This window comes from Phodopus roborovskii, unplaced genomic scaffold (assembly GCF_943737965.1).
Source record: "Phodopus roborovskii unplaced genomic scaffold, PHOROB, whole genome shotgun sequence".
NCBI classification, from domain to species: domain Eukaryota; kingdom Metazoa; phylum Chordata; class Mammalia; order Rodentia; family Cricetidae; genus Phodopus; species Phodopus roborovskii.
The window spans coordinates 19780460-19805993 of record NW_026125397.1 but is presented as its reverse complement, the minus strand read 5'-3'; the positions used below and the strand labels follow the sequence as shown (position 1 = coordinate 19805993).

Genomic DNA, 25534 nt, shown 5'->3' with positions numbered 1-25534 from the left:
TGATTGATTCCCTTGGACTACTTCAACAGCATTTTAAGTCTGACAGCACACAAAACCATCCACAGGAAGAAGTGCTTAAGGAACTTTCACTTCAGAAACTACAAGATTAGGCTCATTGGTCCTTGGCTCACAGATCCAGCTGGCACCCAAGAGTAGTGCTGAAATGATGGAATAGTCTTTAGAGAAGACAATGCTGTTGGAGCACAAGCTAACAGGAAAGCAGGGAAGCCTGGAGTCTGTGCTGGTTTCAGTCATTTCTCCCCTAAAATTCATGGTTATCCATAAAACATCAAAAATGTACCCTTATTTAGAAATGAGTTATTTTACATTGTCATCATTTGACTATCATCAAAGTGCATTGTACACATACATACAATTTTTAAAGATTTACCAAAATATTATATTTTAGCGCAATAATTTTATTTTTGCGATATCAATACAATGCATTAGAATGAACCGTGTACTATGATTCGTGACCTCAGACCAGATAGCTGCAGCAGCAGAGAGAACAAACACATTTGCATAACACATGCAAATATATGTCACTATCAAACAATAGGACATATCAACCTTTGTCTAAGACATAATATCTTTCATGGTAGTAAATTTTAGAAGAAATCTATTTACTATAAAGACAAGCAATCTACATACTTCAGTGGCTCCTAGAAATGTATAGAAAAGAAATATAATTGGTGCTCATAGACATGACCCTAAGTCACAAAGATGGGTTCCATTCGGTGCCTTTGTATTCTAAGCAGCAGCTGTCTAGTACACTTATAAATAGGTGTAAGTGAATCCTAAGAAAATGACTGACAGTTTTAGTCATACCCACTGTCAGCAAGAGAAGAATTGGCAACATGACAGGGATATTTGATGGAATAAGCATGGCATATGGCATCATATTTGGGAGGTGCCAAGGGCAGAAGAATGAGAGAGAAGGAAGAGTTAAAAGGACAGAGAGTGGAAGCAACCCTTTGAAAGAAAGGTGCATTAAGAATAAAATAGGGAAATGCCAATCCCTGGCCACATGTGAGCAAGCCAGGGCTGGAATGGAAGAGGAGTGGACAGACAGAAAGAAACAGGATTTCATTCAAAAGTGGTCACGTCCACTGTATAGGCAAGCAGCACCACGATACGTCATTTCCTGTGTCAGATACCAAACGATTTCCACATACATTGTTCCCCACCCTGCTTCAGAACAAGTCACATGAGAGCACCATGATGCCTATTATAAGAAGGTAAGGAAGTTTGTACCAAGCCACTAGGCAAATGGATGGCAGTAGCCACTTCACAAGAGGACTCTGTCTCCAGCATTTGCCTCTAAATCCAATGGATCAGAGCAGCTCAGGGATGGAGCAAACAGAAGGGAAAATTGAAGATGTGAAATATTGATGGACAGACCTTGATAAGTTATACCTACACTGAATTCTTACGTAAACTAAAATGGGTTCAGGATGGCAGCTCAGGGAGATGGTTAAGAAAAGTGAACCACAGTGATGCCTTGAACAGATGTCAGCAATGAAATAAATGATAGCTATCCAAACATTATTAGTGTATTAGTGGTGTGAGATAATCTGTGTCCAAATGTCATATATTGACTTTTTTACTTCAGTTTAACAGTAATTTCTTTAATTATTTTTCCAAAAAGTCCTGATAATACATTTTAAAAACCTGATAATACATTTTAAAAACCAAGTCACATCTGTCATGTTTGATTTTTTTGGGGGGAGGGGGCTGAGTCAGATTAGATATCCACAGTCAAAGAGTTTCAGTCATACCAATTTATCCAGGTGTTCTGATAAGTTGACTGCTACATCATCAAATGCAAACTTTAAAAGGATACCTACAGTTATACAGACAAGCCACCATGAAAGATACCCAGGCATCTCAATATCAATGTTCTAGGAAACCTGAAGATAGGTTCCCTGAAAACTTGTTACATGTTTTAGAGATATTTTTATTAAAGCGAGTTAAATACAGCTAGTGGAAATAGGGGGAGAAAATAAGCAGGAATTCCTACATAAACTAAATGAACTAGCATTCCCAAAAATATACTTATGAACATATGTTTACATCCATACCAACTTAAAGTATTTTGTTTAAATTGGAAAAACTGTTAACATGTCTACATGAAAATTATTCCCACATGTAAAATTAAGAAATAAAAAGTACTAGGTAAATGTGGCTCTAAGAGAGGTATTTTGTCAGCGTCCTTCAAACATGACATTGTTTGGTGAAGTTTCTAGGTGTTGTGAAAAGTTTAGCGAGAAAGAACTCATGGGGCAAGCCTTTAGGTTCCTGTCTTTGATCCGAGAGCTAATGCATTCATAAATATTCATTCTTAGTAGACAGAGCATTGCATGGCTCAACGTATTTGATTTTAGTGTTTGTATCGAATGACTTATCAAGGGAATCACCGAAACTGCACTTGCCACACTTCGCCTAAGAAAGCAAAGACTAAATGTTTCACATAATGATCAATGTTAAGTCCCTCAGTGTTGGGCTCACATGGCATGAAGGACGGTCATCATCCAATGGTGGAGGGGCAGGATGAGTGGTCCTTCTTGACAGAATGACCTTGTTCAGTGCCCTCTGTGCCACTCATTCCTCCATTCTTGATCATCAAGTTCCATTTATCATTCTAATTAGGCAGCATCTTGCCAGCTCAATCAGCCTCAATTACTTTAGGCCTCATTAGTGACTGACACTCTGTAGCAAGTGCGTCTTTAAAAGAGCAAGGTCAGATAACAGTGTTGAGCACAAATAGAGTAATTCCATACCCACCTCTATACAGGGGACTTAATTTTATAAAACATTCATAATATAATCCAACTCTGAGGAGTTTCATTTCATGGTTAGATTGTAATTCTTGGGTCATCAATATTTTTATTCATATTTAGCATCAACGATGCTGAAAGAATTTGAGTTAAATCTCTCACCATAATATTTGATGATATGTTAGAGTAATAGCTGCCCACCAAAGAAACTGTTCTTCCTTGTATTGAAGTTTGTTTCATATAAAGTGACATCATAACAATACAAAAAGAAGAAAATATAATTTAGAATCAGGGTCAGTAGATACATGTACCCATTTTCATTTATTTAAATACATAAAACATACATAATACATAATACATAAGATAACCCTGTAGTTGAGGTGTAAGAGATGGCTCAGTTGCTAAAAGTAATTGTTGCTCCTGTAGAAACCCAGGTTTGGTTCCCAGCACCCACAAGGTGGTTACCCAATCATCTATAACTCCAGTTTCAGAGGATCTAACACCCTCTTCTGCCTTCCAGAGGTACCAAACTTACACATGGAATACATACACACATCCAGACAAAATATTCTTATACATATTATGAAATAAATGAATATAAAAATAAAGGATAAACCAAAATAAGGATCTTAGTACTTAGAAACTTGTATAATATCAAAATTTACAGCAAAGCTTATATTTCATTAAGTAAAAATATAGCTATTTTAAAATATGAGCACACCTAGCAGTTTGTAGAAAGTAATGTTATAAAATGATAGAGAAGGGTTCTTATTTTGATTTTTCCTCTTTTATTTAAGCAAAAGTATAAGGTTAACAATTTATAAAGTTTCCATGTTGTTAGTTTTTCTTTCAGTGTAGTCAATAAACACTATAGTCACAGTAATATTTTTGTGTCTTCTTATTTCTACTTTAAAACTCCTTTAAAGATATATGAATTGTTTCTTAAGAGTAACTAAATGTTCCTGCAGCCCTACAGTGCCCTGAAACACAATAATCTGTGGACAAGTCATTTCTGCTTGTGAGGAATTAGGAACTGGAATACACACAAAAGAAAATCATTGTTTTCCAAGGGCACAGAGATAAAATAGAAGAGACACATAAGGCAGTAATCAAAGTATAATTTGATATGTACAAGAAAACATAATTGGAATAATAATGGGTAAAATTGATATGTGCAAGAGTACATAATTGAAATAATAAGGAGTAAAATCCTATTCTGTTTAAAATTGCCAGAGATAGAAATTAAATTTATTGAAATTAACAAAGATAAGAGAAATTTTCAATATGTATGAAGATGTAATGGGCATATTATTCATGAAAAATCAGAAAATAAACACTAGAATTAAATAATACTACAAAGCAATTGGACCTAACACATATTTATACAGTATTTTATTCCTTAGCTTTAGAATATAGCCTTTCATTAGTGGATGCAACTTTCTCTAGCATGGGTTATGTATTACAACACAAAACAACTATTTAAAATTTTAAAATGGCTAAAAACTTTGTCCATATGTTTGCTGAGTACATAAAGAATGAAACTAGAGATCAACAAACAAAGGTCAGGAACTGTAGAGATACACAGAGACCAAAAATACATTTGGAATAAGTAATGCTACTAAATACATATAAAAGATGAAGTTAAAAACATTCTTGAAAAAGAAATATAAGCAAAACATTCAAAACTAATGGATAAGTCTCCACCCAGAGGACTAGCTTTCATGGTACCAGAAGGTACGATTCAAGCTTCTAAAGGAAGGAAGCAACCAACAGTCTTACCCAGTTATGAGGCCTATGAACCACAACAACTAATGAGGCACAATGATTCTTATGGCACATCAATGGCAGACACCTTGAAGTGACCACGAGTTCTCTAATTAGACTTAAGACCTGCTTAACAAGGAGAACATTGTATGTGGTACAAAAATCTCACCAACCACCCAGCACTAGTGAAGTTATAAATATAAATCTTGCAGGAGAACCTATAACCACCATTTTCCTAAATCAATATTGTATCTAACTGCATTCTAATTTGGCCTTATACTCACTGCTGAGTGTGGTCCTTACCTCATATAAAGGAAACTTCTCTTTACAACAGATGGGGAACACTATAGAAAATCACAGCCCACCAAAGTGTGGACTTGTAGAGCCAAGTCTCTCTGTGAATACATGTGAAAAACACTCCTTTATTCAAGCTTTGGGAATCATTGGGGAAGAACAGGAGGAAAGACTGTAAAAGCCAGAGGATCAGGGAGTTTGCTGTAAGATTATGTCTCCTAAGAATATAAGAAACTACACCCATAAAGTCTTACCAACATGTCTGCCAAAACATGAACCAAACAATGAAAGCAACAGTAGGTATTCCAGAGTGGATGGGAGAAAAGATCACAAGGCCTCAACCATACCCAGAGAATTATAGTCAACTAAAGGATACTCAGACAAGAGAAATTGTCTTTCTTACATATAAACACAACAACTACCAAATGGCCAGCCCTGAAAATATACGCACAAGTAACACTATACGGCCTGAGCAGGCTATATTTAGGAATATATTTATATAGACATATATGAATATGCCAATAATTAATTTTAAAAACGCCATGAATTTGAAAGAGAGCAAAGAGGGATATATGAGAGAGTTTGAAGGGAGAACAAGGTAAAGAGAAATATTATACATATATTACAAACTCAAAAATAAAATAAACAGGAGGGAAAAAAAGAAAAAAATACTTAAGGATAGATTCAGTTACCTCAAAAAGAGAAATAATTTAAGCATACAGTCAAGCAATTATTTCATAGTCCTAGAAAAGTAACAACAAACTCAGCCCCCAAATGAATAGATAAGGGAACAGAAGACTAGAGGAAAAGTAAAGCAAACAGAAACTAGACAAAAGTCATTTTGGAATTAAGAGTCAGATTTTGGAAGGAAAGTTGATTAATAACCACCAAAAACAAAAACAAAAAGAGAGAGAGAGAGAGAAAATAAAATCAGGTGTGAGAAGAGAAGACATTATAGCCAATACACAGAAATACAAAGATAGCCAGGGAACTGATTGGACATCATTAAAAAAAAAACAGATAAATTTCTATATACAGGCAACCCACTACTTTAGAAATTATATATATATATTCTACCCCAATCTCTTGTTACCTATTATTGTCCAATTGGAGGAGAAAAAATTAAGACTACCAACAAAGTAAGTTCTACCAACAAATTACTTCACTGGTAAATTTCATCAAATATTTAAGGGAAGGATGACAATTTTTCTCAAAAACTATTCTAAAGAACTGCAAGGGTGCACACTACACTAAATCCATTTTTCAAAGCCACAGTTTGCTGATGTCAAAGCAAACACAGAGACAACAGGGAAAAAAGCAGATGAATTATACAAATAAATAGACTTAAAAAACATCACCAAAATAACATCAAATTCAAACTGTAATACATTACAAACATCAGTCACCAAAAGCTATCTGGGTTTTTCCCAAGGATGTCAGAGTCATTCATCATATGACAATCAATAGTTGTAATATACTGCATCAATAAACTCAAGAACAAAAATGTCATAAGAATCTCCTGTAACATAGATAAAATTAAATACAGCTTCATGATAAAATGTTTTAGCAAATTAGACATAAAAACACTGTGCATCAACATAATGACTGGTCTACAGAATCAACAAAATGACACTATCTCAACACATGGAGAATTATTGAGATTTGTTTGAAATATACAATAACACAAGGTTGTCCTCTTACACATTTTTTATTGAGTACAATACTTTACCAGAGGAATTAGGAAAACAAAAGCAATAAAACACATAAATATAGGAAGGGAGAATATGCAAGTAATCCTAAATATGATACTAAAATTCTATTAGAACAATACCATAAGTGATTCCAGTGAACTTGCAGAAGACATAACAATAGTGGAGAAACTGAGAAAGAAATCATGAATGCAAGAACAATCAAAATTATGAAAGTAAAGTAAGTAGGAACAAAATAGTAGAGGGGATAGACTTTAATAATGAAAGCTTAAGTGGACAGATAAAAGGCAATTAGACACAGAATAAATTGATTTGAATAAAGCAGTATTGTTAAAATGGCCATTTTATAGATTCAGCTTAATTCTTCATCTAAATACCAATGATGCTGTACATTGAGGAAAAAAAATCATATGAATACATAGAAGACCCTAAAGCACCAAAGCAATCTGGAGCTACAGAAGCACAAATCTGGAGGCATCATGATGTCTGATTTAGAAACTACAGAATCACTATAGACAAACTAGCATGGGTCAGGCATGAACGTAGGTACATAGAGCAAGGCAACAAGGTCGAATCTCTGGAGACAAATACCTATCTACAGTCAACTGATGCTCTGGAAAGGATGGAAAACTATACATTGTAAATCAGGACAGCATCATAAGCCATGCTGGAAAAAAATGGGTATCCATGAACAAGAAAGCCACTTGACCCCTTGCCCTGTGCAAAAGTCACATAAAACTTATCAAAGATGTAAAGGTAAAACTACAAATACTGAAAGTACTATGGGAAAACTTAGAAAACTCATTCCTAACATTGATATATAAAAAAAGACTTAAAAGTAGAAGAAACAAAAGTAATTTTGACAAACAGAATCATATCAAAGGAAACAAACAACAGAGCAAAGATAACACAAAATGATAGGAAATAGGTAATGAATGTCATTAGCTATAAAATAAAAAAGGGAACACAAAATAAAACCAATCATCTGATCCAAGTTACAGTAGCTTTTGTGAAAGAGAGAAAAATTCTGATGAGAAGAGAAAAGGATCTTAAGTCCTCTGATGGACAGAAAAATATGGATAACAGTATAGAATTTCCTCAAAAAATACATATTAAACTATCAAATGGTTCAGCAAACCTCCTAAATACAGAGCCAAAGGAAATAAAATCAGTATATCAGAGAGATTTGTAGCTATCTGTGTTTCTTGGGGTATGTCACACAATAACTAAAATGTGGAATCCACCTAAGAGTCTGTCAACAGAACAGAGCAATAAAAAGTTCTTTAAAAATGGAACATGCTTCAGTCATAATAATGAAATGCATTTCTGTCTTTTGAAACATAATGTGCAGAACTGGAGGACTAAGTGGAATATATTAAGTAAACCAGCCACAGAACCTGCCTATGCACGCGGGAACACTGCTGGGTGGTGGGGTAGAGGACTAGCAGTGGGGGTCTACCGGAGTTCCAGGCCCCATACAGAGATCCACCTATCCCCAACGACTGTCAGTCGCTGCTGGCTATATCCTTGACCCCCATCACCCGGCCTCTGCTTAAAGAGGCCTCAGCTGGTGAGTGCCAGGCAGAACATCCTGAGTCCCAATCTTTGGGATCTTTGACCCCCATCGCCTGTGAATTTCAAGGTTCCATTTTTTTTGTTTTGTTTTTTGTACCCCCCCCCCGGCTGAGTAGATTCCACTGTGTAAAGGTACCACGTCTTTATCCATTCTTCAATGGAGGGGCATCTAGGTTGCTTCCAGGTTCTTGCAATTACAAATAATGCTGCTACAAACATAGTTGAACACATGTCTTTGTTGCATGGATGTGGATCATTTGGGTATATGCCTAAGAGTGGGATTGCCAGGTCCTGAGGTAGACTGATTCCCATTTTCCTGAGGAATTGCCATATTGATCTCCAAAATAGCTGTACAGTTTTGCACTCCCACCAGCAGTGGAGGAGTGTTCTCCTTTCTCTACAATCTCTCCAGCATACAAGGAAGAGTCTAAGAGATTCATATAAGGTCCCTCACAGAAGAGGAAAGGGACAAGATCTCCTGAGCATATTGGGGGGGGCAGTGAGTGGAAAGTGAGCTAGGAAAAAGAGAAGGGGAGAAGAGGAAAGCATGTGGGACTAGAAAGATTGAGCTAGGGGATTAATAGATGAGAGAGAGAGAGAGAGAGAGAGAGAGAGAGAGAGAGAAAGAGAGAGAGCATAAAAGAGGGAGCCATTATAGGTTTGAAGAGAAAACTGAACCTAGAGAAATGTCCAGAGACCTATAAGACTGACTCCAACCAACAATATGAGCAACAGTGGAAAGGCTACCATAAATGCCCTTGCCTGATAATGAGATTGATGACTAACCTATCCACCATCATGGAGCCCTCATCTAGTTGCTTATGGAAACAGAAGCAAACACACAACTAAACACTGAGCAGAACTAGAATCCAGATGCAGAGAGGGAGGACAAGATGAGGCTATAGAAACACATAGAGACAGCTGACCTGAACAAGGAGGAGCTAATGGGCCCCCAGAGTGAGAGATGAGAATCCAGCATGGGACTGACTCAGCCCCCCCCCCCCCGCCCCAGAATATGGGTCTCAGTTAAAAGGCCTGGGCAGTCTAAGGGCACAAAAGGACCTTGCAGACACATCCCCCATGGAGGGAGCGCCTTTCCTGGCCCCCTCCGACCTCCTTCCACAGGTCACTTCCGCCCATGGCTCCACCCCCAATGGGCGTGGTCAGTGCCACAAAAGGACTATCTCACTACAATTCTCCCTTAACCTAGAGACAGGAGAGAAGTTCTAGTTCCTACTTCAAATGACTTGACAGATTTAGATGACCCCTCCTGGATGGCATCACCCTAAATGTGGAGTGGGGGTATGGAAGGGAAGGATGGTTGGGGTGCATATGGGGGGGGGAGAGGAAAAGAGGGAGGTAGGCCTCTACCAGATGGAATAGGGCGAGGCAGAATGGCAAAAAGAAGCTTTGAATGACAGCCAGACGTGAAGCCTTGGGCAGGAGAATGAATCCAATTTGTTCTGGGTCTTTTCCTCTAAGGTAGACAGACTCATTACTAGCAATAAAAAACAATCCCTGAGCTCCTTTGTGTCTCCCGGCTTGGGGAATGCACACAGGTGTACCTGCCCCAGCAGACCAGGCTATCCGGAATCTGCAGTGCTAGTTCAGCCTCCATCCATCTGGAGGAGTGTCTCAGACATGCCACCCCACAGGGAGTATTAGACCTGCTTGTACTCACCAAAAGAGAACCTTGGACCCGTACCCACCAGGGGAGAGGGAGACCCTACCTGCACCCACTGGAAGAAGGGATGAGAAGATGACAATATAATAACACATCCAACAACAGAAAGAACAATATGACTCCACCAGAGTTGAGGGATGCAAGACCTGAGCATCCCAACACAGATGAAGCAGAAGAGAACGACCTTAAAAACAACCTTTTGAAGATAATAGAGACCCTCAAAGAGGAAATGAGAAAATCCCTTAAAGAAATGGAAAGAAAAACAAAAAAGCAAGAAATGGAGGAAAATACAAACCAAAAAATGCAAGGAATAAACAAATCTCTTAAAGAAAGCAATGAAAGCCTAGAAAAAAACAACCAAACAAGTAGCAATTTGTATTATATAGTCCAGTTCAACATTAATGCATGAAATTAAAGACATATGAATCTTCACTAAATGAGGCCAAACAATATTTTAAAACTTTATAAAGACCTCTATTCAGCATCCCCACGGAGATGCTAATTATAAACCAATCTTTCTTCAGAGGTTGTAATTGTTGCTTTAAGGAAGTGTGGCATCCTCAGAAGTGTGGCTCTGCCTTAAGATAGAACTAAAATGCATTGACAAGCTTATAAATATAGAGTTAATTTTCTCAGAATAAATTTCAAATATGTTAATTTATGGAAAATTTCCCTTTTTGTATGAAACTAATTTAAACATGCTTTCAATTCTCTTCCTAAAAATGAGTTGCACATATGCAAATATACCCTCCTTAAATGGAGGGTGCTTCTAAAATCATAATTATCATGTGCCTGAGAATATTTATAGTGAGGTACTGTACCTACTCAATGGTCATGTTACCAAAAATACATCTCTCAGTATATGAAATTTTTCTGAATGGTAAATATGATGCTTGAATAATGAGCTCAGTTTGTTATTTACCCAACACTACGAAGAAATTTATGTTAGATAATAATTCATTATGTATTCCATTTTTAAAATAAACCAACAGGCTACTTAGTTATCTCTCATCACTGCAGAAAATATTTCTACAAGTGTAGGGCTCTGCATCGACCTGCGAGGAACCTTGAGCAAGCCTGAAGCTGTTGGCTGGAACATCTTGCACCAGAGTAGTCCTTTGTACTCTTCCTGATTTGCTAACACACATCTGCTGGGGAGGAACTAAGCCCTAGAACATGCATGCTTGACCCTTGATTGTTTCCCACAGTGCTGTGAGTCTGTATATAAGCCTGCTCCTTCCCCTCAATGAACTGTACTCGGCATTTGAGCATTCCTGTTTCATGAATGCCCCTCAGTCTTGTCTCTTATTTAAATCTCTAGGCCTTTGCCTGATTAGTGGAACAAATTGTAGCAGGGGCACTACATACAAAGTGACGTAAACTTTGTTCTGTTTAATAAGCAAGGCTCAGAACAAGTTTTGAGTGCTGACTAAAGAGAAGAGGTAATATTTGTTGCCACCCTCTTCTATTGTCCCCTTTCCATGTCTCGTTTCTTCAAATACTGACTCTGCCCTAGGAAAGCATGGATTTCATTGTGTCTACTATATTGTTGTGTGCATCAGCATCAGGGCTCAGAAGCTGCCCTACCTTTCTCTTGAGCCCTTGCATACTAACATTTAATCTCCAGCCCTCATAATGTGACAGTCATTTTCTTCTATTTATTGTGTATTGATTAATGTGATGCCCTGCTAACCTGTGAGGCCACAAAAGAGCTGTGTGTGTGTGTGTGTGTGTGTGTGTGTGTGTGTGTTTCCAAGTAAATATCACACAAAATCCTGCAGTACAGTACATTTTCAATACCAAGTATGGCCCTAGATGAGAAAATACATTGGAACAAATCCAGCAGTGTATATGAATCAAAACTTCTCAAAGAGATATAGACACACACACACACACACACACACACACACACACAGAGAGAGAGAGAGAGAGAGAGAGAGAGAATTATAGTAAAGATGTTTCTGTTCCTTGCACTTCATATGCAGCAAAATGTTTTGTTTTGACAGGGAATACACATAAAACTGCAAAATCACAGTCAGAAAATGGCCTTCCCCACAACACAGTCACTTATTCATTTAATTTGGGGGGTTTTTGCTTCATGATTTTTAATTCATTGTTGTATAAAATATTCCCTAAAATTTCCTTTGTATCTTAAAGAGCAAAGTACAAAATGAGACAAATCATGTACTCCTAGATACAAGGTTAAGTGGTCAACAGTTGGATTTAAATTATTATGGAGTATTTGAAATCTTAGAAAATATTTTATCTAAGTTTCTGCTACTGCACATGTCCCAATTAAGAAGTGAAAAGAAAAGCAATAAATTCTAGGATAACATGGGCCAGTTAACCAAAAAGTTCTTAGCATTATCCCAAGGCCATATACTTCATTGATGTTCTGAAGGAAGGCCCCAGGAAACACCATAGTTACTGATCATATATAATAAATCATTCTCTCAGATGTCTGACAAATTTTCACAACACTTTCATCATTAGAAAAACAAATGCATCACTATTAAAAACCTTATGTATCTTCTCTATATTAGTCCTATAGTCAGGAGGCCAAATTAAGACACACACATTCAAGAGGGACAGTCTACAACAGGGACAGAGAGTAGATTCATTGGCTACAGCAGCATTCTCAATGGGCTGTGGTTCCCTGCAACTCATAGCACAGTATCTGGGGTCTTGCAAGGTTTCCCATGGAAAAGTATAGCTCTGTGGCTAACATCTAACAGTAACATATGTAGGCAGAGCTGAATATCTTCTGCTTCCACAGTTTTTAACAAGATATATATTTAAAGACCATAATTGTGATGGTTAGTTCTCATTGTCAAACTGATTCAACCTAGTCACCTGAGAAGAGGAAACATCATTGAGCAATTATCTAGACCATGTTGGCCTGTGGACATGGCTGTGGGGAACTGCTTTGATTATTAATTGACCCGGCCCCTTGCAAGTGGCACCCTTTCCTGGGGTGGACCCTGAACTGTATAAGTTAAAACAAAACAAAGCAAAGATCTGCCAGAACAAAAACTGTCCTTGACTGTACAGGAGATATGAGTAGCTTCTCAACCTCCTGCCTTTGAGACTTTGCTGTAATGATAGGCTGTCACCTGACTTGCAATTCAAACCAATTTTGTCTCCCTCACCCCATCCCTGAAGTTTTCTTGGTCATGGTATTTTGTCATAGTGATATAAAATACCCAGAACAAAACAATCGTGAAATTAAGGTCAGGTAGGGAATTATAGACTAAGACCAATAGGAAAAGAGATTTACAAATAATCCATGCATTTGTGAGGATACAAATTTGAAAATAACATCATGTGAGTTTGTTTTCAAAATCTGTTAGAAACATGAGCAACAGGAGACTGAGGAAAATATTGACAAATAAAGAGACATAAGAAATCATGTTACCTCCTCAATCTGCCAGGGAACTGCAGAGTTTAGATATTGCTTAAGTCTCAGATGTGAAATGTCTGTCATGCTTTACATGTCTGTGTTATGATTCATCAGATAATATAAAATTCAGTCTTCAAATATTTAGTGATTGATTGAAAATCATGAAGCTTCCAAGAAATAGTTCGTTGACTTGTTCTTCAGAAAACAATATTTAATGTTACTGTTTATTTATTGCCTACTATAAGATCAACTAGAGAGGAAACATTACTAGTATTATATAGATTGTTTACCTTGGTTTTTAATTATAAAAAAGTTTGACATGTTTTATTTTTAACTTCAATAAAATATTGTTTGAAGTTTGGAAACAATGGCAAGAAAAACAGGAGACTAGCAAGAGGAATAGTTTGATGGAAAATTAATGTCCCTGAGACTACAATGTCAGTTAAAATTGTCTTAACTCTGTCCTAGGTTGAAGGTATATTTTGACTTGTCCACATGGGGTTTAACAGAGCAATACAAAAAGATAGTACAGAATGTATTTGTGTGTGCTTGTATGTGTGTATGTTATATGCATACACATAAGGACATATTTCTATTTATAAAACGGATTTATGATGTTGGTCCAAAGAATTATAGAGGCTGGCAAGTACAAATATCTGTGGGTAGCCAGAATGAGCAGATGTTACTTTTCATATCGAAAGCACCATCTGTACAGAGTGGCTTTCTGCTGGGGAAGATGCTCTTTGTTGCTGCGGAAGATGCTCTGTGTTCTATTTAAGCACTATCCTATTTAGAAAAGACCCTCCCATACATAGATTACGATATTAACATCTAAACCTGTAAATGTTAACCTCACCCAAATGAAGCATTTAAAATCACATTCAAGACATTGTGTCCCAGTCACTTTGATGTTTAAAATTAACCATAAACTTTGTCAACTAAGTAGGGTTGGAGGAACAAGACTAAGTCCAGAGTCAGCTGTGCTCCCGCTATGTGGAAATCCCACGGGAGCCTCGAACATAGCATGACCTGCTTTGCTCGATGATTCACCTTTGTTAAGTTCAGCAACTATTCCTTGCTTGTTCTCATAGAAGATCCCACAAAACACATTAATACCTCCTTTCCTAATCTGCAGTGTGGTCTCATTCTTTCCCACTCACGTGGAGATCTCTCATTCTCTTTTCCAGATTTCCTTGGTAATTCAACTGGAGCCAGTTGAATTCAGTGGCAATGACATCTCATGGTGTCAGGATGTAGATAGGAAAATGTGTATGTTCCCACCTTGGCCCCTGGAGCACACATTCTTAACATGCTTCCTCTTTCTTTCTTGCCACACTGTGAGAAACCAAACACATACAGAAATGCCAAGGAGAGATGCTGTCCACCAACGAGAGGCTAAATTAGTGCTTATTGCCAAACTGACTGACATTCAGAACAGAACATCTGAGTGCAGGCTTCTCCTATTCTCCTATGATTTCAGCTCTAAGCTACTCTAGCCAGCATTGCTATTTCTCAGCTGAGGCTATGATTAACATGCAACAGAGGTAAACCATTCCAAGTGAGTTCTTTCCAAAATTCTGGCCACAGAATGCAAGAACACCATAAAATAGCTGTCATTTTGCACACACAGATAATGGGCCAGCCAACAAACAGTTGGGTAAACACCAAAGAATGTATGATGGAGAATTAAAAACAAAAAAAAGTTATTACTATTACATTTAGGAGTTAAAAGTATAATTAAAATGATGACACCGAGAAATGTTCAAGATATAATAGTAATATATTTATAATGTTATTTTACAAACAAAGGCCAGCTCTTAAGCCCCCAAGGTACAGTGCACTTACTAATGTGACATACATATTATTGCTGTAGCAGTAATAATTTTTAACATAATACTTTTAAAAGTAAGCACAAACAGTGTATGATTTTCAAAACTCTGATCCCTGGATGTGCACCCTCTCTTTTTCATAAATCCTCTTTTGATGCTTTTTGTGTAGTTCATAAAAGTAACTCCCAAACTGTCAGAGGCAATGGCAACCCAAGGCCACTACAACCAGAGGAGCAAGTGGGAGGCAAATCAAAGAAATGTCTTCTTTTCCTATTGCCAGAGGAGACGGGGGAGCAGGAGGCAATCAAGCAGAATATTTCAATAATTCATTTTTTATATTTCATGTCCTTCATCTTCTAATAGAATAGATTTTTAAAAATCTCTACAGAGAACACTTCACATTATTAATCTTTTTGTAGTAAGTTGTAAACTCCTAAATGACAGGAAGTCTATCTTATTTCTCCTCATGTTTTTAAAAAGTGTCTGTCTCTTGAACTATCACATATTAAATCAGTCAGGTCCTAGAACAAAGACTATTCTAGAAATGTTTTCTCCTAGAACGTACATGGTCTTTCTGCTTGCCAGTGATGATAATAAAAGGCCTTAATCATATCAAAAGTGCCAACTTTTCATTTTCCTGCTGAATTCCCTAGCACTAAATCTAAATCAAACCCTAGTGCAGCCAAGGTAGGTTGTTAAGATGGCCAGAGTAGCAGGTCATTTTAGCCATCTTCTCCCATCTCCCAGTGAGTACAAAATCAGCCCATAAACCACATTCTTTGATGCTCATCCAATCCTGCTTTAAATGATAAGGGTAATGGTCTAATGAACTTTCATTTGTGAAATTTCATGTTCTTCAGTCCAGACTTTGAAAGTCTAAGGGGAGAGTACAAAAGGCAATGTGGACTTTATAATTTGAGGCCCAAGCGAATTGAGAATGCAGGGTTGGGATGTCTTACAGTAAGAAAAGCAGCCTGTCAAGCATAGTTGTGGAACCACATGCATAGCCAAATGCTGTGGGATAACCCTTCTGTGTGCTGTGAATATATGTTGCTCTCGTTGGTTGATAATAAAAGCTGTTTTGGCCCATAGTAAGGCAGAACATAGCTATTCAGGAAAGTCAAATGGAATACAGGCAGAAAGAAGTGTGAGTCAAGAGAGATGTGAACCAGCCACCAAGAGGCAAGATGCCAGATAATCTATAAAGCCACGACCACATGGAAAAACATAGATTAGAAGAAATGTGTTAATTTAAGAGCTAGTTAGTAATAAGCTTGAACTGTTAGGCCAAGCATTTTGTAATTAATATTAAGCATCTGAATGATTATTTAAAAGCAGTTATGGAACAGGGCAGGACAAGGAAAACATCTGTTTATAGTCAAGACTAAAGAGACTCAGATTAATCACCTGACTTTTCTGTAAGGGTTTACAGTTTCAATGCTGCAGGCATGCAGGATAGTGTCTCCATGGATCCCATTGGTCTGAGTGTGATCACTTTGAACTGCGTGAAAACAGACTGTGTGTCTGTGAATGGGTATGTTCACTTCTGTTATCTGGGGAAAAAGAATGAGTGGGAAATATGAGTGCACAAAAAAATACTAACAAAAACGGGATGTAGCATGAAAATGACATTGAAGTTTAAGGCAATAAATGGCTTCCATGTGTAAAAGATGGCCGGTCACGTTCAGTGTTGCTGGACTAAGGTGCAATGTGTAAAATACACACAGGGTCACATATACGATACTCAGAATATATTTCTAACAAAATAAATGATCAGTTGCAATTTCTTCCACGTCAAAGACTTTATAAAAGACAGGGTACCAGTAAGTGAGGCTATGGAGATAAGTCAGCCATGGGTCCAATTTTTAAACACGGAAACTAGAAGCACTGCTCCTATACCACTTAAAAGCATGTCAGTCATTACGTGATTTCTCACTGGTTCTCTTAATCCATCCTGCTGTCTTGCATTTGCGAATTGTTAATTATTGGCTCTACTAATGCAAAACTTTCATTAACTATCATAAACTCCAAGATTAACAAGGGTCTTCCAGCTGCTACCAAGCCTTTTGTATTGTGACACCAGTCACCTCACCCCTAGCTGTTGATCCCAGCCAGTGATGACAGGTGATTTAGAACATGTGTCCTCATCCATCGCAATTGCTACTTCCACAGTACTAGCGTCAAGTGGCAATTATATAAGAAATTTCCCAATCTCAAATGTTACATATATGAAGAGTTTGTTGTTACAATTCTCCTAGTCTCCAAAGTTGTATATTTCAAGCACATGGATACACAGATAAAAAGTAAACTCAGGGGTTGGAGAGATGGCTCAACAGTTAAGAGCACTCCTTGCTTCTTCCAAACACCAGGGTGCAATTCCCAGGACCTATGTGATAACTCACAAGTCCTGTTCCAGAAGACCTAACATGTTCTTCCAAAGTTCATGGGTTACTGCACGCATGCCACACTTACAATCAGGCAAAAATGTACACATAAAATAAACAAATACGGATTTTTTTTTCCTTAGTGAACCTGTTAGGTCTGAAAAAGAATTTAAAATCTGGAGTAAATGTGATCTTTTGGAAATTTTTTAATAAATATGCACATAAGTATATGATTTTATAATGCATGTAAATAAATAACTTATAAATATCTATGGTGGATTATTTTCTGAGAAATATGAAATACTAAGGATTTTGAGCAATAAGTAATCGATTTTAATTTATTTTCATGAATCTCTAAGGTCACATTGAATTATTTGCTGCAATGTGTGACTCTTGAAACACTTCAATGGCCTCTGTATGAGTATAGAAATGAGCTCGTCAATTGTTTCCTGCTAACACTTCCAAAATGGATGGCAAATATGGAGTGTCTTTTGATGCATCTATAGTTTGGTTTTAGTTCCTGAATTTCAACAAAGTTGAAAGGCTCACTTTTAAATTTCAAATTACTTTGCAAGTGAAGACTTACCTTGTGATCTGCAGCATCTTTCCTTGTGCTATCTGGTTGCAAGGCCTTTGGTTACATGGAGCAGAAATTTGCACTCAGGGACCTGGGCCAAGGTGGAAGAAGAGCCCTGTGTAGAGATGGAGGGAAAGAGTCACTGGACTAAGCTGTCCTCTGATTGCCATGCCACACGCACACCATGGCATGAACCCCTCCAACACACATGCACACATCATATGTGTACTCATGCACTTGCAAAAAAAGTAAGGAATCTCGGTCATTACATTTGTTATCATTTTTTTCTAGTATATTTTTCTAAGAGAGATTAAGTAATAACATCTAACCACCCACAGAAATAAGGCTCCAGAAAACACCAGACAGCCATTTTACCCACCACTAAATCACTGAATTTATTTGCATACAGATTTATTTCTCATATGACTAGTGTGTTGGTGTTATATTAAAGAATTTGTAGAAATTGTTCATTATTTGCAAATGAAGATAAAAGATTCCACATACTTAAAACTGAACATTTACAAGAAAGTTCTTGGTCACCTTAAATTAAAGTCTGTTGCTGCTACCTGGCTTCTTTATACAACAATATCAGAAACGCCAATAAAGCAAATAAGCTACCAACCACCTAATGTGTGTATCATATATGCAAAACTAGTTAGTAAAAGTCACAAGAAAGCTATTTTATAGTGCTATATGCCAAATATTCATAGTATACATCCTTTGGGTTCTATATTTTATTTAAAATTTAAGTATTTTAATGTTGAGAAACTTTTATTAAAAACATTTGGAGTATTAATACCATCCTGGGTTTGCCCCTTAACACAACAATAAGACATATTTTAAATACATGTTTTCTGGTAATACAACTTTAAATAATCTGGCCTCAAATTATTCCTTAAAATAAAATCTCAGTGTCTTTGAAGCATAAACTGTTTCTTAAGTATCTATTCTGTGTTTCACAAGCAGCAAATTATTCCTTAAAATAAAATCTCAGTGTCTTTGAAGCATAAACTGTTTCTGAAGTATCTACTCTGTGTTTCACAAGCAGCAGGATTGTGAAACACTCTGCCTGTCATTTATCTGGGGACCATCATTGTACTTCTGAGTCATTGGACTTTACCAGTTCTTTTTTATATAATGTATTTGTTCTTTTAAATTTCATTTTACATTCCAACCACAGTTTCCCCTCCCACCCTTCTCACTACCTCCCCCCCCCCCCAGCCCACCAGCAGTCCAATCCTCCTCATGGGTAAAGGCTCCCATGAGGAGTCAACAAAGTCTGACACAGGAGGTTGGGGTAGGACCAAACAATTCTCCTGTGCATTAAGGCTGAGCATGAAATCGCACCATAGGGAATGGGCTCCAACAAGCTTGCTCATGTACCAGGTTTGTATCCTGGTCCTACTGCCAGGGACCCCTCAGCTAGTCCAAGCTTCACAATGTGTCCACTCTTACATAGCTAATTTTTTGTTTTGTTTTACTTTACTTTACGGACTTTATTACTTTTTATATATTTTTATTATTGTTGTTATTATTTATGGGAGGGGGTCGGTAGGGGGGTATGGGAGGGAGGGAGGGAGAGGGAACTTGGATCGATATGTAAAATAAGAAAAAAAATAGAATTTTACTAATTCTTAAGTGGATCAACCACACTGACCATTAAGTTACATAGTACTTGGAAATGAGCCCATGCTGCTGATCACTTAAGTCCTGTTCACTTTTGCCAATGAGGATGTGTTTCACACCTCACATTCAGGGCTGTCTCTCCTGATATCAGTAAAGAAAAGGCTGAAAACAGCAAATGATCTCTAGAAATCACCCAATAGAATATTGACTTATCTTCTGGAGCTTTCCAAGGGAAACTATCAACCCAGGGAAAGACTGGGCTAAAAGTAATTTCATTTACTTTTGGGAAAGCATCTAAGATGCATGCACGCACGCATGCATGCATGCATGCACGCACCCATGTGCACACACGCGCGCATGCACACACACACACACACATACATCAACTTGTATGGAGAATAATAAAAAATATATATAGTTATATTCATTGAATGAGGCAAATCATTGTTAGTTTATAGTCTCATTGTTTTGGTAATATATTAAAATAAGGTAAAACAGGGAAAAGTACTTTGTGAGGAAAGACAAAGTCATGATATAGTTATGAAGTAACACTGAGAAAAATTATCACTATCTTACTTAATAAAAATCTACTGAATCAAAGTCCATATGTGATACATTAAGTACATAATAACACATAATAAATATATGTGTTATGTATGTTTTATATACACATATAAAATAAAAGTATATATAAAGGAGAAGATATGATAAAGAATATATTAGCTCTCACCTTCAAGAACAAAATGAAAAGAGCCATTAGTACCAGAAAGAAGAGGAGAAACATAATGAGATGGCACACAACCATTAATGTTTATTTATATAAATAGACAAATCCATGGTTCCCAAGAAGCAATGTAATGCTTGGTTAGAAGTTATCCAAACCCTTCGTTACTACTTCATAAATTATTGCTATTTCAAGTAGCTCACCACATAGAGGAAAGTTTGAAGGGTCCACTTCCTGTGCTCTGCGCAAAATCCATTCACTTCCCTGGCCCACAGCAAATGGAAACTTTTGGTTTCCTTGTAAACAAAACAGGGATTTTTTTTTTCACATTAGACTGAGCTCCCAATGGGAGGGGAACACACTCGATTTGGAGAGTTTTCTTAGGGAGAGGGAACAGAGTGAAGATCTTTACAATCTTCACAACCATGCTTTGTGATTGGCAATAGACCAATCTGATTGAACAAGTGGTGTATACAGACAGTAAGAGACATTTTCTCTCACACTCCATGCTCCACATATTTCATATTCAGTATCACCTTAAAGAGCAAGTTTTAAAATTCTAGAAGAGCAGAGCATGATAAAGAAAAAAAAAATCTCCAGGAAACAATGTGGTATGTGCCTAAGCAACAGTAATTTGAATGAATTAAATATGTTGACTGTGGCTCATCTGCAAGGCTTCTACAAACTCAGCCCACATCTCCTAGAGAGTAATGTGTGCTAATGAAACCAAGGAGGTACAGACTGACTGCAAACAAGAGCTATAAATAGAGGATGCTTTTGATTAAACATGTTGATGTGTGCACAAAGGTTTGTGTTTCACTAATTATCAGGACTGTGGACTAAATGAGGTATCTTTTCAGCTACAGTTTGATCTGATACCATACAGAGTTCAGTGGCATTAAAAACACATCTATTTGGCCCCTAATTATTAAGTATTTTGTTAAATAAACTTCCATTTGTATCTTGACTTAATTACAGAAAGGAACCTGGAAATAATTTAGTGTTCAGGAAAATAGAAAACTGAATTATTTTTAAAATATATTTTTCCTGAAGTAGTTTTTAACATATTTGTAGTACACTATAACTTATCACAAATTAATATAACTTTAACAGGTTGTCCATAGCAAAAGGAATACTATATTAATTTGTCTTCTATAAGACCTCCTTGTATGGAACAAGTAGCAATATTTATGCATCAGATTTGAATATTTAGGGGATGTTGAAGCTCAGAGAAACGTGACAGGAAAAGTCAGTCACTTTATTTACAGGAGATTTCTATCTCACTACTGTCAAACCATATATTTGTATTTTCTGAATTTTCATCTGTCTTACTTTGCTTTGTCAATTTTATACAGCCTAGGAATCTCATTTAAGAGATAAGGTTACCCAGATCAGATCGGCATATATGTGGTGGTCATCTTGATTACTAATTGATATAGAAGTGTCCAGGCCACGAGGGTGGTGTCATTCCCTTGGCACATGGCCCTGGATTGCATTAGAGAGCTACCTAAACCCGAGTCTGTGACTGAACTAGCAAATCACATTCCTCTATGGTATCAGATTCAAGCTCCTGCTTGACTTCCTGCCCTTACGTCTCTCAGTGATGAACTCCATCCTGTAAGCTGAAGTAAATGCTTTCTTTCTATGAATTGCTTTAAAATACTGTCTTGTAGTTCTTAAGCAAGAGGTCTTCAGGAAGGCAACACTTGTACATGCAGATCTGGTGTGATGATACATCTGAGTTATGCTTTGTGAGAAAGTGTCTCTGATACTATAAAAATATACGATCTTCTGATTATCCTGTGTACACACACACACACACACATGCTTGCACACTAAATAAAATGGAAAAGATATATTTTTAACGTAAAAAATAATCCTGTAAATGGAGATATTTTCATGCCATTAGGATATTTAAAGGCTGAAAAGTTTAAGTTAAGAAAAATGAATTGAGATTGCTTATAGGCCGGAAGCCGGGACCTTAGTTCTCTTTCCCATCTTCAAGATGGTGAGTGAAAAAGCTGAGAAGCCTGGCAAAAAAAGAGAAAAATCCTCCAGCCAAGAAGGCTGGCGGTGATGCCGCAGGTGCCCCTGCTGCCGATGCAGCCACAAAGGGTGACCTGAGGTTAAAAAGCCCAAGAAGGGGGAGCCGCATTGCAGCCGGAACCCTGTCCTGGTTAGAGGAATTGTCAGGTACTCCCCATCTGCCGTGTATTCCAGAAAGGCCCTGTACAAAAGAAAATACTCAGCTGCAAAACCAAGGTTGAAAAGAAGAAGAAAAAGGAGAAGGTCCTTGCTACTGTCACCAAACCAGTTGGTGGTGACAAGATGGTGGTACCCGGGTGGTTAAGCTTCGAAAAATGCCCCGGTATTACTCTACTGAAGATGTTCCTCGGAAGATGCTGAGCAATGGCAAGAAGCCCTTCCGTCAGCATGTGAGAAAGCTTCGTGCCAGCATCACTCCCGGGACTGTCCTGATCATCCTCACTGGACGCCACAAAGGCAAGAGAGTGGTTTTCCTGAAGCAGCTGGGCAGCGGCTTGCTACTTGTGACGGGACCTCTTGCCCTCAACAGAGTTCTGACTGATGCTTACTTCAAGAAGAAGCAACAGCACAAGCCCGGGCACCAGGAGGTCGAGATCTTTGACGCAGAGGAATAGAAATACGAGATTACAGAGCAGCACAAGGCCCATCAGAAAACCGTGCTCTCGTGGACTTGCAGCTTTTGCCAAAAGATCAAAGCTGTTCCTCAGCTTCAGGGCTACCTGCGTCTCAGTTCTCTCTGACAATTTAATTTAATTAGGTTGCTATCAACCTAATTAAACAGCTTCATATGTTAAAAAAAAAAAGGAAAGGAAAGAGAAAAATGAAAATGAAATGAATTTTGTATTTTCTGAATGGCAGAGGAAATAAAAAAGGAGGGAAGAGGAGTTTTTACAGGATACGAGTTTCAAACTGTTTGGAGAGAAAAATCTAGGACGAAAACCATACTGACACTGGACCAACAATAATTCTGGCAAACGTGGTGTATTACAGTTTGCAGTTTGAGAGATCGCTACACGAAAGGCCAGTGGGTAGCCTCCCTCGAACTCCTAATGTCCCAGTAAAATCTACCTGTAACCAACTTTGTTTTCTGAAAGAATGAATGTGCATATGTATGTGAGGATGTATGGACATAATCACATGTGCATAAATGAACAGAGGTGCATGTGTTAATAAAGCACACAACTGGGAGGAAACACAAAAGTAGCAATCTTCTGGCAGAGCACACCAGCATCCAGCATGGTGAAAGATTCAGATATGCCCCAAAAGTCCGACTTTGAGGGCAGTTTTGTCTAGTTATCAAGGAATACGGTTTCTGTGTCGCATATCTCATTATATCATGAGCTCTATAGAAATATTCTTTTGATGTGAAAGACATCGATTTGAGCAGTAGTAAATATGCAGGAAAAGGAAATGCTCAGAGTGAAATAGTATCAGAACTAATGTAAGGGGAGTGTCAGGGCTGAGATCTGACCTGGGATCTCAATTTCTTATACTTTTTGTGGAGAGAGCTTCATTAATCTGCCATAAACAGATGCTACAAGAAAGCAGAATGATTTTTAAAAATATGATACCAATAAACTTATCTAACAGTGAAATGAATAAGCCCAAAGTTGAAAGATTAGTTTTGTTAGCATGCAAAAGGGAAGAGTAGACCTTGAACCTTGTCAAATATGCTTCTCAGTATAATAAAAAGTAAAAAAATAAAGTATTTTATAAACAAATAAGCAAAAATTATTGCTGCCAGGTGGTGACACATATCTTTAATCCCAGCACTTAGGAGGCAAAGGCAGGCGGAACTCTTTGAGTTCGAGGCTACCCTGGTCTACAGATCTGTTACACAGTGAAATCCTGTTTAAGAAAACCAAAAATTAAAAATTGCTTATTTTAACAAAAACTACTTAACACGGGGCTTTTGTTTGAATTTATCTCCTCATCCATTGTAAGTAGACTATAGTGTTACACAGCTAATATGCAAGCATATAACTACACATACCAATAGCAAGCATATGAGGAAACACAATACAAGTAAAGCAACTGAACAAACATTCATCATTACTTTATTAATAAACAATCATGTCATGAGAATGGCCTAAAACAAGTTAATTCATTTTGATTCCTTTCTCAAGTATTCTGAAAAAATAACAAAAAGTAATTAAATATTTGAAAATAAATGGGTATGTTGTTGCATACCTATAATCTCAGTACTCAGAGGGTAGAGGCTGAAGACCAGAATTTCAAGTTTATTCCTGGTTCCACAGCAACTTTGACATCAGGCTGGGCCATATAAATCACTGTCTCAATTAAAAATAAAAGGAATCATTATTTGATCAAAAGTTTGATCCTCAGCCTACCGCATTATTTTCTAACACTTTCTGTTTAACACAGATCAAGTATTACAGGTTATCATCTTGGTTCCACCTTTAGAGCAAGAAGATTTCAAATGATGATGGACTTCTGAAAGGGGTTATGTGAAGGAAAGGTGATAATGTCATTGACATAAAAAGGTGGGTGAAACTAATCAAAGGTCCATGGTCGAGAATTAATGGCTGAATCCCCCCCCCTCTAAAAATCTTGATGAGATAAAAAAGCAAGCATATGATCATGAGAAAATAAGAGTTATTGGCAATCAAGGTTATGAATGGACTTCATGATCCTAGCAGAAGTGCAATGAAAAGGGTAGGAAATATCCAAAGTGTCTTCAAGAGTTCCCAAACCAAGAGGTATTTCAGCTGAACATTGTTGGAGAAAAGGAAGTTCCCAAAACAGGAAAACAAATTACTCACAGAAAATCAGTGTGACCTGAGAGGACAAAGAAGGGGTGAGTGAGAAGAAGAGAATTTCTCACCAAATAACCCCAGAGCTCCAGTGAGCACAGAATCATTTCAGAGGAGGAGGGCATTCATAGAGAACAGAGTACCGGCAAAGCCACCTCAGTGCCCAGTCCTCTGTAGGCTTCCTCTTGTAAAGAGTATTGGAAAAAATGAAGAAGTCATTGAGGATTCTCTAGTTCCAAGTCACTGTTTTCTCATATTTCTCTTGCACTTCAAAGTTGAGAGACTTCAGGAAATTTTGTTCACCCATTGAAGTTGAATTTGTGATTGTCTCCCTGGGTTGCTAAAAGACTTAAAAACACAAAGCATGCTAT

At 37.4% G+C, this 25534-nt stretch overlaps 1 pseudogene; it reads left to right on the top strand.

Annotated features, from left to right (window-relative positions):
- The window catches only part of LOC127215016 (60S ribosomal protein L6-like), a 30724-nt pseudogene extending 7595 nt beyond the window's left edge, over positions 1-23129 (top strand).
- The last annotated feature ends 2405 nt before the right edge of the window (positions 23130-25534 follow it).